The following is a 19654-nucleotide window of genomic DNA, read 5'->3' as shown; positions in this document are numbered from 1 at the left end:
CACCCGCTATCAAGGCAGCTGCCTATCATGTCATGCCCTACCTGCACAGGTGTGCTGGCTACTCAAATGATCCAATTAAGGAGGCCATTTAGTCAGCAGCAGCAGAAGTCCTGTGCCTGGACGCTCCAACAGCGGCCAGACACAAGCAGAAGCAGCAGAAGCAGCAGCAGCACCACCTTTTGTTTTTTGGCTGCAGCAGCAGCAGCAGCAGCAGCAAGGCCCACAGGGCTGGCTAGCTGGCTAGCCAGCAAGCAGGTAGCAATGAAAGTAGGAATCTTTCTTTTTAACCCTGTAAGGGGGTGGTGCACTGTACCCGAAGATACTGCCATATCGGGTCAATGCATAGGGCGACGGAAGCAAGCTTCGAAATCGGCCCCCGTTCTCAAAAATCCATTTAATATATGGTCCCCAGATAGGGGACGTATCAGATATTAAACTGATAAGAACAGATACTACACTTGATCTTAGCCAAAAGGCCGAGAAGCGATAACCGTGAAAGGGGCGGGCCCAACAAGGTCCCCTTCATGGGCACTATCACTGCTTGCTGTCAGGGAGGCTGCCAGACAATTTTCCATGCACACTCTGGGCTGGGGGGCAGTCAACCACCAGTACACACAGCAGAACCTAAACCCATACCATTATTGCTAAGCAGCAAGACAGGGGCCCATTGCACTCCCACGGGGCCTTTTTAAATGCAATCCATAACCCGGATTTGCCAGGAACCCTTCTTACTCCTCCTACTTGCATGTGACACTGGGCTTAGGATCTGCATAGGAAACACACACACAAGCACACACCTACCTTTGTTGCCTGCAGATGCCTCCTTGGCTGTCCCCAAACGGTATCAAACCAACACCCACGGGAAGCTGTAAGCATAGAGGACATGCCTGCACCCCATTGGACTTACCTGTGTGGGTTAAATCCGGGTTATTTGACAACCTATGGCGGTGATGGTTCTGCTCAGGCAGAGCAGTGCTGATGCTCCTCATAAAGCTGTCGCTGCTGTGAAGGTTCTAGGTGACATCACAATCCCTATGGTTACATACACGACAAAGCTGGGTTGTTGTTGTTTACACTCTGCAAGGCCTGTGGAAGTGAGTGACATCATAGCACTGTAGTTCTGAGGGTTCTAGATGGATGCAACAATCTCCTGTTGCTTCTATGAAGGCCATAATAGACGACATCACCAAACAGCTCCATAGTCACATACACAGCAAAGGAGAGATGTTGTTTACACCTAGTGATGTCAGTGGTATTGAGTGACATCACAGCACAGTGCTAAGGCTCCTGGGCCTGGACACAGCAGCGGCTGCAATATCTCAACGGAGAATACGTTTATATATATGTGTGTGTGTGCGCGTATATATATATATATATATATATATATATATATATATATATATATTTCTCCGCCGAAATCACTTTTAAACCCATTTCCACCTTTTTTTCCCTTCTCTTCCTCTTACTTTTTTTTCACGTTTTTTTACGTTTTTCTCCTTTTCGCCTCTTTTCTGGGCGTATTATTCTTCTTTTTCTTCTTTTTTTTCGTCTAATGCATACCCCATCAGTGCAGCAATGCTTATTCAATACCGCCAGCAGATGGAGACACTGGGGGATAATTTTCTAAGGATTTATACTGATTTTTCCTGTCTGAATTTGTCGCACAGAAAGTTGCAGGCCAAATATGTGTGACATTTCTGCGACTTTAGCTTCTAGAGCATTTTTACAACATTATACATAGGTGCTGAATACATAAAAAGCGACTGTTCAGCGACAGACAAGTCGCATCGGCTGAAAGTAGGCCAGAATGTCAGTCCATGTTGGAGCAGGTTTAGATACAGTCTAAAGCATAGATCTCAAAGTCTGTGCACAGAATTTAGCAAGGGCCTCGCACCTTCTGATGCATCAGGCAGGTGCACTATAGCATAGCCTAACCCTCTGTACTTTGGTCTATATTGATGCGGGACATAGACAGCCAGCTGATGACCAATCCATTAGTGCAATGGATGGCTGGAAGCATTTGTCTTTGCCTTTGCAATACCACAGAAGCAATGCATGGTCAATGTACAGCAATGACACACCTGTGTGAACAGCCAGGAGACCCCCCCATGTTATGTTACATAGTTACATAGTTAGTACGGTCGAAAAAAGACATATGTCCATCAAGTTCAACCAGGGAATTAAGGGGTAGGGGTGTGGCGCGATATTGGGGAAGGGATGAGATTTTATATTTCTTCATAAGCATTAATCTTATTTTGTCAATTAGGAACATTCAGCACCCACCCGCTATCAAGGCAGCTGCCTATCATGTCATGCCCTACCTGCACAGGTGTGCTGGCTACTCAAATGATCCAATTAAGGAGGCCATTTAGTCAGCAGCAGCAGAAGTCCTGTGCCTGGACGCTCCAACAGCGGCCAGACACAAGCAGAAGCAGCAGAAGCAGCAGCAGCACCACCTTTTGTTTTTTGGCTGCAGCAGCAGCAGCAAGGCCCACAGGGCTGGCTAGCTGGCTAGCCAGCAAGCAGGTAGCAATGAAAGTAGGAATCTTTCTTTTTAACCCTGTAAGGGGGTGGTGCACTGTACCCGAAGATACTGCCATATCGGGTCAATGCATAGGGCGACGGAAGCAAGCTTCGAAATCGGCCCCCGTTCTCAAAAATCCATTTAATATATGGTCCCCAGATAGGGGACGTATCAGATATTAAACTGATAAGAACAGATACTACACTTGATCTTAGCCAAAAGGCCGAGAAGCGATAACCGTGAAAGGGGCGGGCCCAACAAGGTCCCCTTCATGGGCACTATCACTGCTTGCTGTCAGGGAGGCTGCCAGACAATTTTCCATGCACACTCTGGGCTGGGGGGCAGTCAACCACCAGTACACACAGCAGAACCTAAACCCATACCATTATTGCTAAGCAGCAAGACAGGGGCCCATTGCACTCCCACGGGGCCTTTTTAAATGCAATCCATAACCCGGATTTGCCAGGAACCCTTCTTACTCCTCCTACTTGCATGTGACACTGGGCTTAGGATCTGCATAGGAAACACACACACAAGCACACACCTACCTTTGTTGCCTGCAGATGCCTCCTTGGCTGTCCCCAAACGGTATCAAACCAACACCCACGGGAAGCTGTAAGCATAGAGGACATGCCTGCACCCCATTGGACTTACCTGTGTGGGTTAAATCCGGGTTATTTGACAACCTATGGCGGTGATGGTTCTGCTCAGGCAGAGCAGTGCTGATGCTCCTCATAAAGCTGTCGCTGCTGTGAAGGTTCTAGGTGACATCACAATCCCTATGGTTACATACACGACAAAGCTGGGTTGTTGTTGTTTACACTCTGCAAGGCCTGTGGAAGTGAGTGACATCATAGCACTGTAGTTCTGAGGGTTCTAGATGGATGCAACAATCTCCTGTTGCTTCTATGAAGGCCATAATAGACGACATCACCAAACAGCTCCATAGTCACATACACAGCAAAGGAGAGATGTTGTTTACACCTAGTGATGTCAGTGGTATTGAGTGACATCACAGCACAGTGCTAAGGCTCCTGGGCCTGGACACAGCAGCGGCTGCAATATCTCAACGGAGAATACGTTTATATATATGTGTGTGTGTGCGCGTATATATATATATATATATATATATATATATATATATATATATATATATTTCTCCGCCGAAATCACTTTTAAACCCATTTCCACCTTTTTTTCCCTTCTCTTCCTCTTACTTTTTTTTCACGTTTTTTTACGTTTTTCTCCTTTTCGCCTCTTTTCTGGGCGTATTATTCTTCTTTTTCTTCTTTTTTTTCGTCTAATGCATACCCCATCAGTGCAGCAATGCTTATTCAATACCGCCAGCAGATGGAGACACTGGGGGATAATTTTCTAAGGATTTATACAGATTTTTCCTGTCTGAATTTGTCGCACAGAAAGTTGCAGGCCAAATATGTGTGACATTTCTGCGACTTTAGCTTCTAGAGCATTTTTACAACATTATACATAGGTGCTGAATACATAAAAAGCGACTGTTCAGCGACAGACAAGTCGCATCGGCTGAAAGTAGGCCAGAATGTCAGTCCATGTTGGAGCAGGTTTAGATACAGTCTAAAGCATAGATCTCAAAGTCTGTGCACAGAATTTAGCAAGGGCCTCGCACCTTCTGATGCATCAGGCAGGTGCACTATAGCATAGCCTAACCCTCTGTACTTTGGTCTATATTGATGCGGGACATAGACAGCCAGCTGATGACAATCCATTAGTGCAATGGATGGCTGGAAGCATTTGTCTTTGCCTTTGCAATACCACAGAAGCAATGCATGGTCAATGTACAGCAATGACACACCTGTGTGAACAGCCAGGAGACCCCCCCATGTTATGTTACATAGTTACATAGTTAGTACGGTCGAAAAAAGACATATGTCCATCAAGTTCAACCAGGGAATTAAGGGGTAGGGGTGTGGCGCGATATTGGGGAAGGGATGAGATTTTATATTTCTTCATAAGCATTAATCTTATTTTGTCAATTAGGAACATTCAGCACCCACCCGCTATCAAGGCAGCTGCCTATCATGTCATGCCCTACCTGCACAGGTGTGCTGGCTACTCAAATGATCCAATTAAGGAGGCCATTTAGTCAGCAGCAGCAGAAGTCCTGTGCCTGGACGCTCCAACAGCGGCCAGACACAAGCAGAAGCAGCAGAAGCAGCAGCAGCACCACCTTTTGTTTTTTGGCTGCAGCAGCAGCAGCAGCAGCAGCAAGGCCCACAGGGCTGGCTAGCTGGCTAGCCAGCAAGCAGGTAGCAATGAAAGTAGGAATCTTTCTTTTTAACCCTGTAAGGGGGTGGTGCACTGTACCCGAAGATACTGCCATATCGGGTCAATGCATAGGGCGACGGAAGCAAGCTTCGAAATCGGCCCCCGTTCTCAAAAATCCATTTAATATATGGTCCCCAGATAGGGGACGTATCAGATATTAAACTGATAAGAACAGATACTACACTTGATCTTAGCCAAAAGGCCGAGAAGCGATAACCGTGAAAGGGGCGGGCCCAACAAGGTCCCCTTCATGGGCACTATCACTGCTTGCTGTCAGGGAGGCTGCCAGACAATTTTCCATGCACACTCTGGGCTGGGGGGCAGTCAACCACCAGTACACACAGCAGAACCTAAACCCATACCATTATTGCTAAGCAGCAAGACAGGGGCCCATTGCACTCCCACGGGGCCTTTTTAAATGCAATCCATAACCCGGATTTGCCAGGAACCCTTCTTACTCCTCCTACTTGCATGTGACACTGGGCTTAGGATCTGCATAGGAAACACACACACAAGCACACACCTACCTTTGTTGCCTGCAGATGCCTCCTTGGCTGTCCCCAAACGGTATCAAACCAACACCCACGGGAAGCTGTAAGCATAGAGGACATGCCTGCACCCCATTGGACTTACCTGTGTGGGTTAAATCCGGGTTATTTGACAACCTATGGCGGTGATGGTTCTGCTCAGGCAGAGCAGTGCTGATGCTCCTCATAAAGCTGTCGCTGCTGTGAAGGTTCTAGGTGACATCACAATCCCTATGGTTACATACACGACAAAGCTGGGTTGTTGTTGTTTACACTCTGCAAGGCCTGTGGAAGTGAGTGACATCATAGCACTGTAGTTCTGAGGGTTCTAGATGGATGCAACAATCTCCTGTTGCTTCTATGAAGGCCATAATAGACGACATCACCAAACAGCTCCATAGTCACATACACAGCAAAGGAGAGATGTTGTTTACACCTAGTGATGTCAGTGGTATTGAGTGACATCACAGCACAGTGCTAAGGCTCCTGGGCCTGGACACAGCAGCGGCTGCAATATCTCAACGGAGAATACGTTTATATATATGTGTGTGTGTGCGCGTATATATATATATATATATATATATATATATATATATATATTTCTCCGCCGAAATCACTTTTAAACCCATTTCCACCTTTTTTTCCCTTCTCTTCCTCTTACTTTTTTTTCACGTTTTTTTACGTTTTTCTCCTTTTCGCCTCTTTTCTGGGCGTATTATTCTTCTTTTTCTTCTTTTTTTTCGTCTAATGCATACCCCATCAGTGCAGCAATGCTTATTCAATACCGCCAGCAGATGGAGACACTGGGGGATAATTTTCTAAGGATTTATACTGATTTTTCCTGTCTGAATTTGTCGCACAGAAAGTTGCAGGCCAAATATGTGTGACATTTCTGCGACTTTAGCTTCTAGAGCATTTTTACAACATTATACATAGGTGCTGAATACATAAAAAGCGACTGTTCAGCGACAGACAAGTCGCATCGGCTGAAAGTAGGCCAGAATGTCAGTCCATGTTGGAGCAGGTTTAGATACAGTCTAAAGCATAGATCTCAAAGTCTGTGCACAGAATTTAGCAAGGGCCTCGCACCTTCTGATGCATCAGGTAGGTGCACTATAGCATAGCCTAACCCTCTGTACTTTGGTCTATATTGATGCGGGACATAGACAGCCAGCTGATGACCAATCCATTAGTGCAATGGATGGCTGGAAGCATTTGTCTTTGCCTTTGCAATACCACAGAAGCAATGCATGGTCAATGTACAGCAATGACACACCTGTGTGAACAGCCAGGAGACCCCCCCATGTTATGTTACATAGTTACATAGTTAGTACGGTCGAAAAAAGACATATGTCCATCAAGTTCAACCAGGGAATTAAGGGGTAGGGGTGTGGCGCGATATTGGGGAAGGGATGAGATTTTATATTTCTTCATAAGCATTAATCTTATTTTGTCAATTAGGAACATTCAGCACCCACCCGCTATCAAGGCAGCTGCCTATCATGTCATGCCCTACCTGCACAGGTGTGCTGGCTACTCAAATGATCCAATTAAGGAGGCCATTTAGTCAGCAGCAGCAGAAGTCCTGTGCCTGGACGCTCCAACAGCGGCCAGACACAAGCAGAAGCAGCAGAAGCAGCAGCAGCACCACCTTTTGTTTTTTGGCTGCAGCAGCAGCAGCAGCAGCAGCAAGGCCCACAGGGCTGGCTAGCTGGCTAGCCAGCAAGCAGGTAGCAATGAAAGTAGGAATCTTTCTTTTTAACCCTGTAAGGGGGTGGTGCACTGTACCCGAAGATACTGCCATATCGGGTCAATGCATAGGGCGACGGAAGCAAGCTTCGAAATCGGCCCCCGTTCTCAAAAATCCATTTAATATATGGTCCCCAGATAGGGGACGTATCAGATATTAAACTGATAAGAACAGATACTACACTTGATCTTAGCCAAAAGGCCGAGAAGCGATAACCGTGAAAGGGGCGGGCCCAACAAGGTCCCCTTCATGGGCACTATCACTGCTTGCTGTCAGGGAGGCTGCCAGACAATTTTCCATGCACACTCTGGGCTGGGGGGCAGTCAACCACCAGTACACACAGCAGAACCTAAACCCATACCATTATTGCTAAGCAGCAAGACAGGGGCCCATTGCACTCCCACGGGGCCTTTTTAAATGCAATCCATAACCCGGATTTGCCAGGAACCCTTCTTACTCCTCCTACTTGCATGTGACACTGGGCTTAGGATCTGCATAGGAAACACACACACAAGCACACACCTACCTTTGTTGCCTGCAGATGCCTCCTTGGCTGTCCCCAAACGGTATCAAACCAACACCCACGGGAAGCTGTAAGCATAGAGGACATGCCTGCACCCCATTGGACTTACCTGTGTGGGTTAAATCCGGGTTATTTGACAACCTATGGCGGTGATGGTTCTGCTCAGGCAGAGCAGTGCTGATGCTCCTCATAAAGCTGTCGCTGCTGTGAAGGTTCTAGGTGACATCACAATCCCTATGGTTACATACACGACAAAGCTGGGTTGTTGTTGTTTACACTCTGCAAGGCCTGTGGAAGTGAGTGACATCATAGCACTGTAGTTCTGAGGGTTCTAGATGGATGCAACAATCTCCTGTTGCTTCTATGAAGGCCATAATAGACGACATCACCAAACAGCTCCATAGTCACATACACAGCAAAGGAGAGATGTTGTTTACACCTAGTGATGTCAGTGGTATTGAGTGACATCACAGCACAGTGCTAAGGCTCCTGGGCCTGGACACAGCAGCGGCTGCAATATCTCAACGGAGAATACGTTTATATATATGTGTGTGTGTGCGCGTATATATATATATATATATATATATATATATATATATATATATATTTCTCCGCCGAAATCACTTTTAAACCCATTTCCACCTTTTTTTCCCTTCTCTTCCTCTTACTTTTTTTTCACGTTTTTTTACGTTTTTCTCCTTTTCGCCTCTTTTCTGGGCGTATTATTCTTCTTTTTCTTCTTTTTTTTCGTCTAATGCATACCCCATCAGTGCAGCAATGCTTATTCAATACCGCCAGCAGATGGAGACACTGGGGGATAATTTTCTAAGGATTTATACAGATTTTTCCTGTCTGAATTTGTCGCACAGAAAGTTGCAGGCCAAATATGTGTGACATTTCTGCGACTTTAGCTTCTAGAGCATTTTTACAACATTATACATAGGTGCTGAATACATAAAAAGCGACTGTTCAGCGACAGACAAGTCGCATCGGCTGAAAGTAGGCCAGAATGTCAGTCCATGTTGGAGCAGGTTTAGATACAGTCTAAAGCATAGATCTCAAAGTCTGTGCACAGAATTTAGCAAGGGCCTCGCACCTTCTGATGCATCAGGCAGGTGCACTATAGCATAGCCTAACCCTCTGTACTTTGGTCTATATTGATGCGGGACATAGACAGCCAGCTGATGACCAATCCATTAGTGCAATGGATGGCTGGAAGCATTTGTCTTTGCCTTTGCAATACCACAGAAGCAATGCATGGTCAATGTACAGCAATGACACACCTGTGTGAACAGCCAGGAGACCCCCCCATGTTATGTTACATAGTTACATAGTTAGTACGGTCGAAAAAAGACATATGTCCATCAAGTTCAACCAGGGAATTAAGGGGTAGGGGTGTGGCGCGATATTGGGGAAGGGATGAGATTTTATATTTCTTCATAAGCATTAATCTTATTTTGTCAATTAGGAACATTCAGCACCCACCCGCTATCAAGGCAGCTGCCTATCATGTCATGCCCTACCTGCACAGGTGTGCTGGCTACTCAAATGATCCAATTAAGGAGGCCATTTAGTCAGCAGCAGCAGAAGTCCTGTGCCTGGACGCTCCAACAGCGGCCAGACACAAGCAGAAGCAGCAGAAGCAGCAGCAGCACCACCTTTTGTTTTTTGGCTGCAGCAGCAGCAGCAGCAGCAGCAAGGCCCACAGGGCTGGCTAGCTGGCTAGCCAGCAAGCAGGTAGCAATGAAAGTAGGAATCTTTCTTTTTAACCCTGTAAGGGGGTGGTGCACTGTACCCGAAGATACTGCCATATCGGGTCAATGCATAGGGCGACGGAAGCAAGCTTCGAAATCGGCCCCCGTTCTCAAAAATCCATTTAATATATGGTCCCCAGATAGGGGACGTATCAGATATTAAACTGATAAGAACAGATACTACACTTGATCTTAGCCAAAAGGCCGAGAAGCGATAACCGTGAAAGGGGCGGGCCCAACAAGGTCCCCTTCATGGGCACTATCACTGCTTGCTGTCAGGGAGGCTGCCAGACAATTTTCCATGCACACTCTGGGCTGGGGGGCAGTCAACCACCAGTACACACAGCAGAACCTAAACCCATACCATTATTGCTAAGCAGCAAGACAGGGGCCCATTGCACTCCCACGGGGCCTTTTTAAATGCAATCCATAACCCGGATTTGCCAGGAACCCTTCTTACTCCTCCTACTTGCATGTGACACTGGGCTTAGGATCTGCATAGGAAACACACACACAAGCACACACCTACCTTTGTTGCCTGCAGATGCCTCCTTGGCTGTCCCCAAACGGTATCAAACCAACACCCACGGGAAGCTGTAAGCATAGAGGACATGCCTGCACCCCATTGGACTTACCTGTGTGGGTTAAATCAGGGTTATTTGACAACCTATGGCGGTGATGGTTCTGCTCAGGCAGAGCAGTGCTGATGCTCCTCATAAAGCTGTCGCTGCTGTGAAGGTTCTAGGTGACATCACAATCCCTATGGTTACATACACGACAAAGCTGGGTTGTTGTTGTTTACACTCTGCAAGGCCTGTGGAAGTGAGTGACATCATAGCACTGTAGTTCTGAGGGTTCTAGATGGATGCAACAATCTCCTGTTGCTTCTATGAAGGCCATAATAGACGACATCACCAAACAGCTCCATAGTCACATACACAGCAAAGGAGAGATGTTGTTTACACCTAGTGATGTCAGTGGTATTGAGTGACATCACAGCACAGTGCTAAGGCTCCTGGGCCTGGACACAGCAGCGGCTGCAATATCTCAACGGAGAATACGTTTATATATATGTGTGTGTGTGCGCGTATATATATATATATATATATATATATATATATATATATTTCTCCGCCGAAATCACTTTTAAACCCATTTCCACCTTTTTTTCCCTTCTCTTCCTCTTACTTTTTTTTCACGTTTTTTTACGTTTTTCTCCTTTTCGCCTCTTTTCTGGGCGTATTATTCTTCTTTTTCTTCTTTTTTTTCGTCTAATGCATACCCCATCAGTGCAGCAATGCTTATTCAATACCGCCAGCAGATGGAGACACTGGGGGATAATTTTCTAAGGATTTATACTGATTTTTCCTGTCTGAATTTGTCGCACAGAAAGTTGCAGGCCAAATATGTGTGACATTTCTGCGACTTTAGCTTCTAGAGCATTTTTACAACATTATACATAGGTGCTGAATACATAAAAAGCGACTGTTCAGCGACAGACAAGTCGCATCGGCTGAAAGTAGGCCAGAATGTCAGTCCATGTTGGAGCAGGTTTAGATACAGTCTAAAGCATAGATCTCAAAGTCTGTGCACAGAATTTAGCAAGGGCCTCGCACCTTCTGATGCATCAGGTAGGTGCACTATAGCATAGCCTAACCCTCTGTACTTTGGTCTATATTGATGCGGGACATAGACAGCCAGCTGATGACCAATCCATTAGTGCAATGGATGGCTGGAAGCATTTGTCTTTGCCTTTGCAATACCACAGAAGCAATGCATGGTCAATGTACAGCAATGACACACCTGTGTGAACAGCCAGGAGACCCCCCCATGTTATGTTACATAGTTACATAGTTAGTACGGTCGAAAAAAGACATATGTCCATCAAGTTCAACCAGGGAATTAAGGGGTAGGGGTGTGGCGCGATATTGGGGAAGGGATGAGATTTTATATTTCTTCATAAGCATTAATCTTATTTTGTCAATTAGGAACATTCAGCACCCACCCGCTATCAAGGCAGCTGCCTATCATGTCATGCCCTACCTGCACAGGTGTGCTGGCTACTCAAATGATCCAATTAAGGAGGCCATTTAGTCAGCAGCAGCAGAAGTCCTGTGCCTGGACGCTCCAACAGCGGCCAGACACAAGCAGAAGCAGCAGAAGCAGCAGCAGCACCACCTTTTGTTTTTTGGCTGCAGCAGCAGCAGCAGCAGCAGCAAGGCCCACAGGGCTGGCTAGCTGGCTAGCCAGCAAGCAGGTAGCAATGAAAGTAGGAATCTTTCTTTTTAACCCTGTAAGGGGGTGGTGCACTGTACCCGAAGATACTGCCATATCGGGTCAATGCATAGGGCGACGGAAGCAAGCTTCGAAATCGGCCCCCGTTCTCAAAAATCCATTTAATATATGGTCCCCAGATAGGGGACGTATCAGATATTAAACTGATAAGAACAGATACTACACTTGATCTTAGCCAAAAGGCCGAGAAGCGATAACCGTGAAAGGGGCGGGCCCACAAGGTCCCCTTCATGGGCACTATCACTGCTTGCTGTCAGGGAGGCTGCCAGACAATTTTCCATGCACACTCTGGGCTGGGGGGCAGTCAACCACCAGTACACACAGCAGAACCTAAACCCATACCATTATTGCTAAGCAGCAAGACAGGGGCCCATTGCACTCCCACGGGGCCTTTTTAAATGCAATCCATAACCCGGATTTGCCAGGAACCCTTCTTACTCCTCCTACTTGCATGTGACACTGGGCTTAGGATCTGCATAGGAAACACACACACAAGCACACACCTACCTTTGTTGCCTGCAGATGCCTCCTTGGCTGTCCCCAAACGGTATCAAACCAACACCCACGGGAAGCTGTAAGCATAGAGGACATGCCTGCACCCCATTGGACTTACCTGTGTGGGTTAAATCCGGGTTATTTGACAACCTATGGCGGTGATGGTTCTGCTCAGGCAGAGCAGTGCTGATGCTCCTCATAAAGCTGTCGCTGCTGTGAAGGTTCTAGGTGACATCACAATCCCTATGGTTACATACACGACAAAGCTGGGTTGTTGTTGTTTACACTCTGCAAGGCCTGTGGAAGTGAGTGACATCATAGCACTGTAGTTCTGAGGGTTCTAGATGGATGCAACAATCTCCTGTTGCTTCTATGAAGGCCATAATAGACGACATCACCAAACAGCTCCATAGTCACATACACAGCAAAGGAGAGATGTTGTTTACACCTAGTGATGTCAGTGGTATTGAGTGACATCACAGCACAGTGCTAAGGCTCCTGGGCCTGGACACAGCAGCGGCTGCAATATCTCAACGGAGAATACGTTTATATATATGTGTGTGTGTGCGCGTATATATATATATATATATATATATATATATATATATATATATATTTCTCCGCCGAAATCACTTTTAAACCCATTTCCACCTTTTTTTCCCTTCTCTTCCTCTTACTTTTTTTTCACGTTTTTTTACGTTTTTCTCCTTTTCGCCTCTTTTCTGGGCGTATTATTCTTCTTTTTCTTCTTTTTTTTCGTCTAATGCATACCCCATCAGTGCAGCAATGCTTATTCAATACCGCCAGCAGATGGAGACACTGGGGGATAATTTTCTAAGGATTTATACTGATTTTTCCTGTCTGAATTTGTCGCACAGAAAGTTGCAGGCCAAATATGTGTGACATTTCTGCGACTTTAGCTTCTAGAGCATTTTTACAACATTATACATAGGTGCTGAATACATAAAAAGCGACTGTTCAGCGACAGACAAGTCGCATCGGCTGAAAGTAGGCCAGAATGTCAGTCCATGTTGGAGCAGGTTTAGATACAGTCTAAAGCATAGATCTCAAAGTCTGTGCACAGAATTTAGCAAGGGCCTCGCACCTTCTGATGCATCAGGCAGGTGCACTATAGCATAGCCTAACCCTCTGTACTTTGGTCTATATTGATGCGGGACATAGACAGCCAGCTGATGACCAATCCATTAGTGCAATGGATGGCTGGAAGCATTTGTCTTTGCCTTTGCAATACCACAGAAGCAATGCATGGTCAATGTACAGCAATGACACACCTGTGTGAACAGCCAGGAGACCCCCCCATGTTATGTTACATAGTTACATAGTTAGTACGGTCGAAAAAAGACATATGTCCATCAAGTTCAACCAGGGAATTAAGGGGTAGGGGTGTGGCGCGATATTGGGGAAGGGATGAGATTTTATATTTCTTCATAAGCATTAATCTTATTTTGTCAATTAGGAACATTCAGCACCCACCCGCTATCAAGGCAGCTGCCTATCATGTCATGCCCTACCTGCACAGGTGTGCTGGCTACTCAAATGATCCAATTAAGGAGGCCATTTAGTCAGCAGCAGCAGAAGTCCTGTGCCTGGACGCTCCAACAGCGGCCAGACACAAGCAGAAGCAGCAGAAGCAGCAGCAGCACCACCTTTTGTTTTTTGGCTGCAGCAGCAGCAGCAAGGCCCACAGGGCTGGCTAGCTGGCTAGCCAGCAAGCAGGTAGCAATGAAAGTAGGAATCTTTCTTTTTAACCCTGTAAGGGGGTGGTGCACTGTACCCGAAGATACTGCCATATCGGGTCAATGCATAGGGCGACGGAAGCAAGCTTCGAAATCGGCCCCCGTTCTCAAAAATCCATTTAATATATGGTCCCCAGATAGGGGACGTATCAGATATTAAACTGATAAGAACAGATACTACACTTGATCTTAGCCAAAAGGCCGAGAAGCGATAACCGTGAAAGGGGCGGGCCCAACAAGGTCCCCTTCATGGGCACTATCACTGCTTGCTGTCAGGGAGGCTGCCAGACAATTTTCCATGCACACTCTGGGCTGGGGGGCAGTCAACCACCAGTACACACAGCAGAACCTAAACCCATACCATTATTGCTAAGCAGCAAGACAGGGGCCCATTGCACTCCCACGGGGCCTTTTTAAATGCAATCCATAACCCGGATTTGCCAGGAACCCTTCTTACTCCTCCTACTTGCATGTGACACTGGGCTTAGGATCTGCATAGGAAACACACACACAAGCACACACCTACCTTTGTTGCCTGCAGATGCCTCCTTGGCTGTCCCCAAACGGTATCAAACCAACACCCACGGGAAGCTGTAAGCATAGAGGACATGCCTGCACCCCATTGGACTTACCTGTGTGGGTTAAATCCGGGTTATTTGACAACCTATGGCGGTGATGGTTCTGCTCAGGCAGAGCAGTGCTGATGCTCCTCATAAAGCTGTCGCTGCTGTGAAGGTTCTAGGTGACATCACAATCCCTATGGTTACATACACGACAAAGCTGGGTTGTTGTTGTTTACACTCTGCAAGGCCTGTGGAAGTGAGTGACATCATAGCACTGTAGTTCTGAGGGTTCTAGATGGATGCAACAATCTCCTGTTGCTTCTATGAAGGCCATAATAGACGACATCACCAAACAGCTCCATAGTCACATACACAGCAAAGGAGAGATGTTGTTTACACCTAGTGATGTCAGTGGTATTGAGTGACATCACAGCACAGTGCTAAGGCTCCTGGGCCTGGACACAGCAGCGGCTGCAATATCTCAACGGAGAATACGTTTATATATATGTGTGTGTGTGCGCGTATATATATATATATATATATATATATATATATATATATATATATTCTCCGCCGAAATCACTTTTAAACCCATTTCCACCTTTTTTTCCCTTCTCTTCCTCTTACTTTTTTTTCACGTTTTTTTACGTTTTTCTCCTTTTCGCCTCTTTTCTGGGCGTATTATTCTTCTTTTTCTTCTTTTTTTTCGTCTAATGCATACCCCATCAGTGCAGCAATGCTTATTCAATACCGCCAGCAGATGGAGACACTGGGGGATAATTTTCTAAGGATTTATACAGATTTTTCCTGTCTGAATTTGTCGCACAGAAAGTTGCAGGCCAAATATGTGTGACATTTCTGCGACTTTAGCTTCTAGAGCATTTTTACAACATTATACATAGGTGCTGAATACATAAAAAGCGACTGTTCAGCGACAGACAAGTCGCATCGGCTGAAAGTAGGCCAGAATGTCAGTCCATGTTGGAGCAGGTTTAGATACAGTCTAAAGCATAGATCTCAAAGTCTGTGCACAGAATTTAGCAAGGGCCTCGCACCTTCTGATGCATCAGGCAGGTGCACTATAGCATAGCCTAACCCTCTGTACTTTGGTCTATATTGATGCGGGACATAGACAGCCAGCTGATGACCAATCCATTAGTGCAATGGATGGCTGGAAGCATTTGTCTTTGCCTTTGCAATACCACAGAAGCAATGCATGGTCAATGTACAGCAATGACACACCTGTGTGAACAGCCAGGAGACCCCCCCATGTTATGTTACATAGTTACATAGTTAGTACGGTCGAAAAAAGACATATGTCCATCAAGTTCAACCAGGGAATTAAGGGGTAGGGGTGTGGCGCGATATTGGGGAAGGGATGAGATTTTATATTTCTTCATAAGCATTAATCTTATTTTGTCAATTAGGAACATTCAGCACCCACCCGCTATCAAGGCAGCTGCCTATCATGTCATGCCCTACCTGCACAGGTGTGCTGGCTACTCAAATGATCCAATTAAGGAGGCCATTTAGTCAGCAGCAGCAGAAGTCCTGTGCCTGGACGCTCCAACAGCGGCCAGACACAAGCAGAAGCAGCAGAAGCAGCAGCAGCACCACCTTTTGTTTTTTGGCTGCAGCAGCAGCAGCAGCAGCAGCAAGGCCCACAGGGCTGGCTAGCTGGCTAGCCAGCAAGCAGGTAGCAATGAAAGTAGGAATCTTTCTTTTTAACCCTGTAAGGGGGTGGTGCACTGTACCCGAAGATACTGCCATATCGGGTCAATGCATAGGGCGACGGAAGCAAGCTTCGAAATCGGCCCCCGTTCTCAAAAATCCATTTAATATATGGTCCCCAGATAGGGGACGTATCAGATATTAAACTGATAAGAACAGATACTACACTTGATCTTAGCCAAAAGGCCGAGAAGCGATAACCGTGAAAGGGGCGGGCCCAACAAGGTCCCCTTCATGGGCACTATCACTGCTTGCTGTCAGGGAGGCTGCCAGACAATTTTCCATGCACACTCTGGGCTGGGGGGCAGTCAACCACCAGTACACACAGCAGAACCTAAACCCATACCATTATTGCTAAGCAGCAAGACAGGGGCCCATTGCACTCCCACGGGGCCTTTTTAAATGCAATCCATAACCCGGATTTGCCAGGAACCCTTCTTACTCCTCCTACTTGCATGTGACACTGGGCTTAGGATCTGCATAGGAAACACACACACAAGCACACACCTACCTTTGTTGCCTGCAGATGCCTCCTTGGCTGTCCCCAAACGGTATCAAACCAACACCCACGGGAAGCTGTAAGCATAGAGGACATGCCTGCACCCCATTGGACTTACCTGTGTGGGTTAAATCCGGGTTATTTGACAACCTATGGCGGTGATGGTTCTGCTCAGGCAGAGCAGTGCTGATGCTCCTCATAAAGCTGTCGCTGCTGTGAAGGTTCTAGGTGACATCACAATCCCTATGGTTACATACACGACAAAGCTGGGTTGTTGTTGTTTACACTCTGCAAGGCCTGTGGAAGTGAGTGACATCATAGCACTGTAGTTCTGAGGGTTCTAGATGGATGCAACAATCTCCTGTTGCTTCTATGAAGGCCATAATAGACGACATCACCAAACAGCTCCATAGTCACATACACAGCAAAGGAGAGATGTTGTTTACACCTAGTGATGTCAGTGGTATTGAGTGACATCACAGCACAGTGCTAAGGCTCCTGGGCCTGGACACAGCAGCGGCTGCAATATCTCAACGGAGAATACGTTTATATATATGTGTGTGTGTGCGCGTATATATATATATATATATATATATATATATATATATATATATATATTTCTCCGCCGAAATCACTTTTAAACCCATTTCCACCTTTTTTTCCCTTCTCTTCCTCTTACTTTTTTTTCACGTTTTTTTACGTTTTTCTCCTTTTCGCCTCTTTTCTGGGCGTATTATTCTTCTTTTTCTTCTTTTTTTTCGTCTAATGCATACCCCATCAGTGCAGCAATGCTTATTCAATACCGCCAGCAGATGGAGACACTGGGGGATAATTTTCTAAGGATTTATACTGATTTTTCCTGTCTGAATTTGTCGCACAGAAAGTTGCAGGCCAAATATGTGTGACATTTCTGCGACTTTAGCTTCTAGAGCATTTTTACAACATTATACATAGGTGCTGAATACATAAAAAGCGACTGTTCAGCGACAGACAAGTCGCATCGGCTGAAAGTAGGCCAGAATGTCAGTCCATGTTGGAGCAGGTTTAGATACAGTCTAAAGCATAGATCTCAAAGTCTGTGCACAGAATTTAGCAAGGGCCTCGCACCTTCTGATGCATCAGGTAGGTGCACTATAGCATAGCCTAACCCTCTGTACTTTGGTCTTGGTCTATATTGATGCGGGACATAGACAGCCAGCTGATGACCAATCCATTAGTGCAATGGATGGCTGGAAGCATTTGTCTTTGCCTTTGCAATACCACAGAAGCAATGCATGGTCAATGTACAGCAATGACACACCTGTGTGAACAGCCAGGAGACCCCCCCATGTTATGTTACATAGTTACATAGTTAGTACGGTCGAAAAAAGACATATGTCCATCAAGTTCAACCAGGGAATTAAGGGGTAGGGGTGTGGCGCGATATTGGGGAAGGGATGAGATTTTATATTTCTTCATAAGCATTAATCTTATTTTGTCAATTAGGAACATTCAGCACCCACCCGCTATCAAGGCAGCTGCCTATCATGTCATGCCCTACCTGCACAGGTGTGCTGGCTACTCAAATGATCCAATTAAGGAGGCCATTTAGTCAGCAGCAGCAGAAGTCCTGTGCCTGGACGCTCCAACAGCGGCCAGACACAAGCAGAAGCAGCAGAAGCAGCAGCAGCACCACCTTTTGTTTTTTGGCTGCAGCAGCAGCAGCAGCAGCAGCAGCAAGGCCCACAGGGCTGGCTAGCTGGCTAGCCAGCAAGCAGGTAGCAATGAAAGTAGGAATCTTTCTTTTTAACCCTGTAAGGGGGTGGTGCACTGTACCCGAAGATACTGCCATATCGGGTCAATGCATAGGGCGACGGAAGCAAGCTTCGAAATCGGCCCCCGTTCTCAAAAATCCATTTAATATATGGTCCCCAGATAGGGGACGTATCAGATATTAAACTGATAAGAACAGATACTACACTTGATCTTAGCCAAAAGGCCGAGAAGCGATAACCGTGAAAGGGGCGGGCCCAACAAGGTCCCCTTCATGGGCACTATCACTGCTTGCTGTCAGGGAGGCTGCCAGACAATTTTCCATGCACACTCTGGGCTGGTACACACAGCAGAACCTAAACCCATACCATTATTGCTAAGCAGCAAGACAGGGGCCCATTGCACTCCCACGGGGCCTTTTTAAATGCAATCCATAACCCGGATTTGCCAGGAACCCTTCTTACTCCTCCTACTTGCATGTGACACTGGGCTTAGGATCTGCATAGGAAACACACACACAAGCACACACCTACCTTTGTTGCCTGCAGATGCCTCCTTGGCTGTCCCCAAACGGTATCAAACCAACACCCACGGGAAGCTGTAAGCATAGAGGACATGCCTGCACCCCATTGGACTTACCTGTGTGGGTTAAATCCGGGTTATTTGACAACCTATGGCGGTGATGGTTCTGCTCAGGCAGAGCAGTGCTGATGCTCCTCATAAAGCTGTCGCTGCTGTGAAGGTTCTAGGTGACATCACAATCCCTATGGTTACATACACGACAAAGCTGGGTTGTTGTTGTTTACACTCTGCAAGGCCTGTGGAAGTGAGTGACATCATAGCACTGTAGTTCTGAGGGTTCTAGATGGATGCAACAATCTCCTGTTGCTTCTATGAAGGCCATAATAGACGACATCACCAAACAGCTCCATAGTCACATACACAGCAAAGGAGAGATGTTGTTTACACCTAGTGATGTCAGTGGTATTGAGTGACATCACAGCACAGTGCTAAGGCTCCTGGGCCTGGACACAGCAGCGGCTGCAATATCTCAACGGAGAATACGTTTATATATATGTGTGTGTGTGCGCGTATATATATATATATATATATATATATATATATATATATATATATATATATATATATATTTCTCCGCCGAAATCACTTTTAAACCCAT

The 19654-nt window shown here is 46.2% G+C and overlaps 9 non-coding genes across 9 annotated transcripts; all 9 read right to left on the bottom strand.

Moving 5' to 3' along the window:
- Positions 1-297: 297 nt before the first annotated feature.
- On the bottom strand, positions 298-488 carry LOC130342839 (U2 spliceosomal RNA). The gene has a single exon (XR_008882314.1). It is a non-coding gene; the product is annotated as a U2 spliceosomal RNA (small nuclear RNA).
- A 2080-nt stretch (positions 489-2568) lies between these two features.
- On the bottom strand, positions 2569-2759 carry LOC130342838 (U2 spliceosomal RNA). The gene has a single exon (XR_008882313.1). It is a non-coding gene; the product is annotated as a U2 spliceosomal RNA (small nuclear RNA).
- Positions 2760-4851: 2092 nt separating this feature from the next.
- LOC130342837 (U2 spliceosomal RNA) lies at positions 4852-5042 on the bottom strand. The gene has a single exon (XR_008882312.1). It is a non-coding gene; the product is annotated as a U2 spliceosomal RNA (small nuclear RNA).
- A 2085-nt stretch (positions 5043-7127) lies between these two features.
- LOC130342835 (U2 spliceosomal RNA) lies at positions 7128-7318 on the bottom strand. The gene has a single exon (XR_008882311.1). It is a non-coding gene; the product is annotated as a U2 spliceosomal RNA (small nuclear RNA).
- Positions 7319-9407: 2089 nt separating this feature from the next.
- LOC130342834 (U2 spliceosomal RNA) lies at positions 9408-9598 on the bottom strand. Its single transcript, XR_008882310.1, has one exon. It is a non-coding gene; the product is annotated as a U2 spliceosomal RNA (small nuclear RNA).
- A 2083-nt stretch (positions 9599-11681) lies between these two features.
- On the bottom strand, positions 11682-11872 carry LOC130342833 (U2 spliceosomal RNA). Its single transcript, XR_008882309.1, has one exon. It is a non-coding gene; the product is annotated as a U2 spliceosomal RNA (small nuclear RNA).
- A 2079-nt stretch (positions 11873-13951) lies between these two features.
- Positions 13952-14142, bottom strand: LOC130342832 (U2 spliceosomal RNA). Its single transcript, XR_008882308.1, has one exon. It is a non-coding gene; the product is annotated as a U2 spliceosomal RNA (small nuclear RNA).
- A 2088-nt stretch (positions 14143-16230) lies between these two features.
- LOC130342831 (U2 spliceosomal RNA) lies at positions 16231-16421 on the bottom strand. The gene has a single exon (XR_008882307.1). It is a non-coding gene; the product is annotated as a U2 spliceosomal RNA (small nuclear RNA).
- Positions 16422-18521: 2100 nt separating this feature from the next.
- On the bottom strand, positions 18522-18712 carry LOC130342830 (U2 spliceosomal RNA). The gene has a single exon (XR_008882306.1). It is a non-coding gene; the product is annotated as a U2 spliceosomal RNA (small nuclear RNA).
- Positions 18713-19654: the final 942 nt, after the last annotated feature.

This window comes from Hyla sarda, unplaced genomic scaffold (genome assembly GCF_029499605.1).
Source record: "Hyla sarda isolate aHylSar1 unplaced genomic scaffold, aHylSar1.hap1 scaffold_659, whole genome shotgun sequence".
Classification (NCBI taxonomy): Eukaryota; Metazoa; Chordata; class Amphibia; order Anura; family Hylidae; genus Hyla; species Hyla sarda.
The sequence above is the reverse complement of the archived record's forward strand: the minus strand, read 5'-3'. Positions and strand labels throughout refer to the sequence as shown.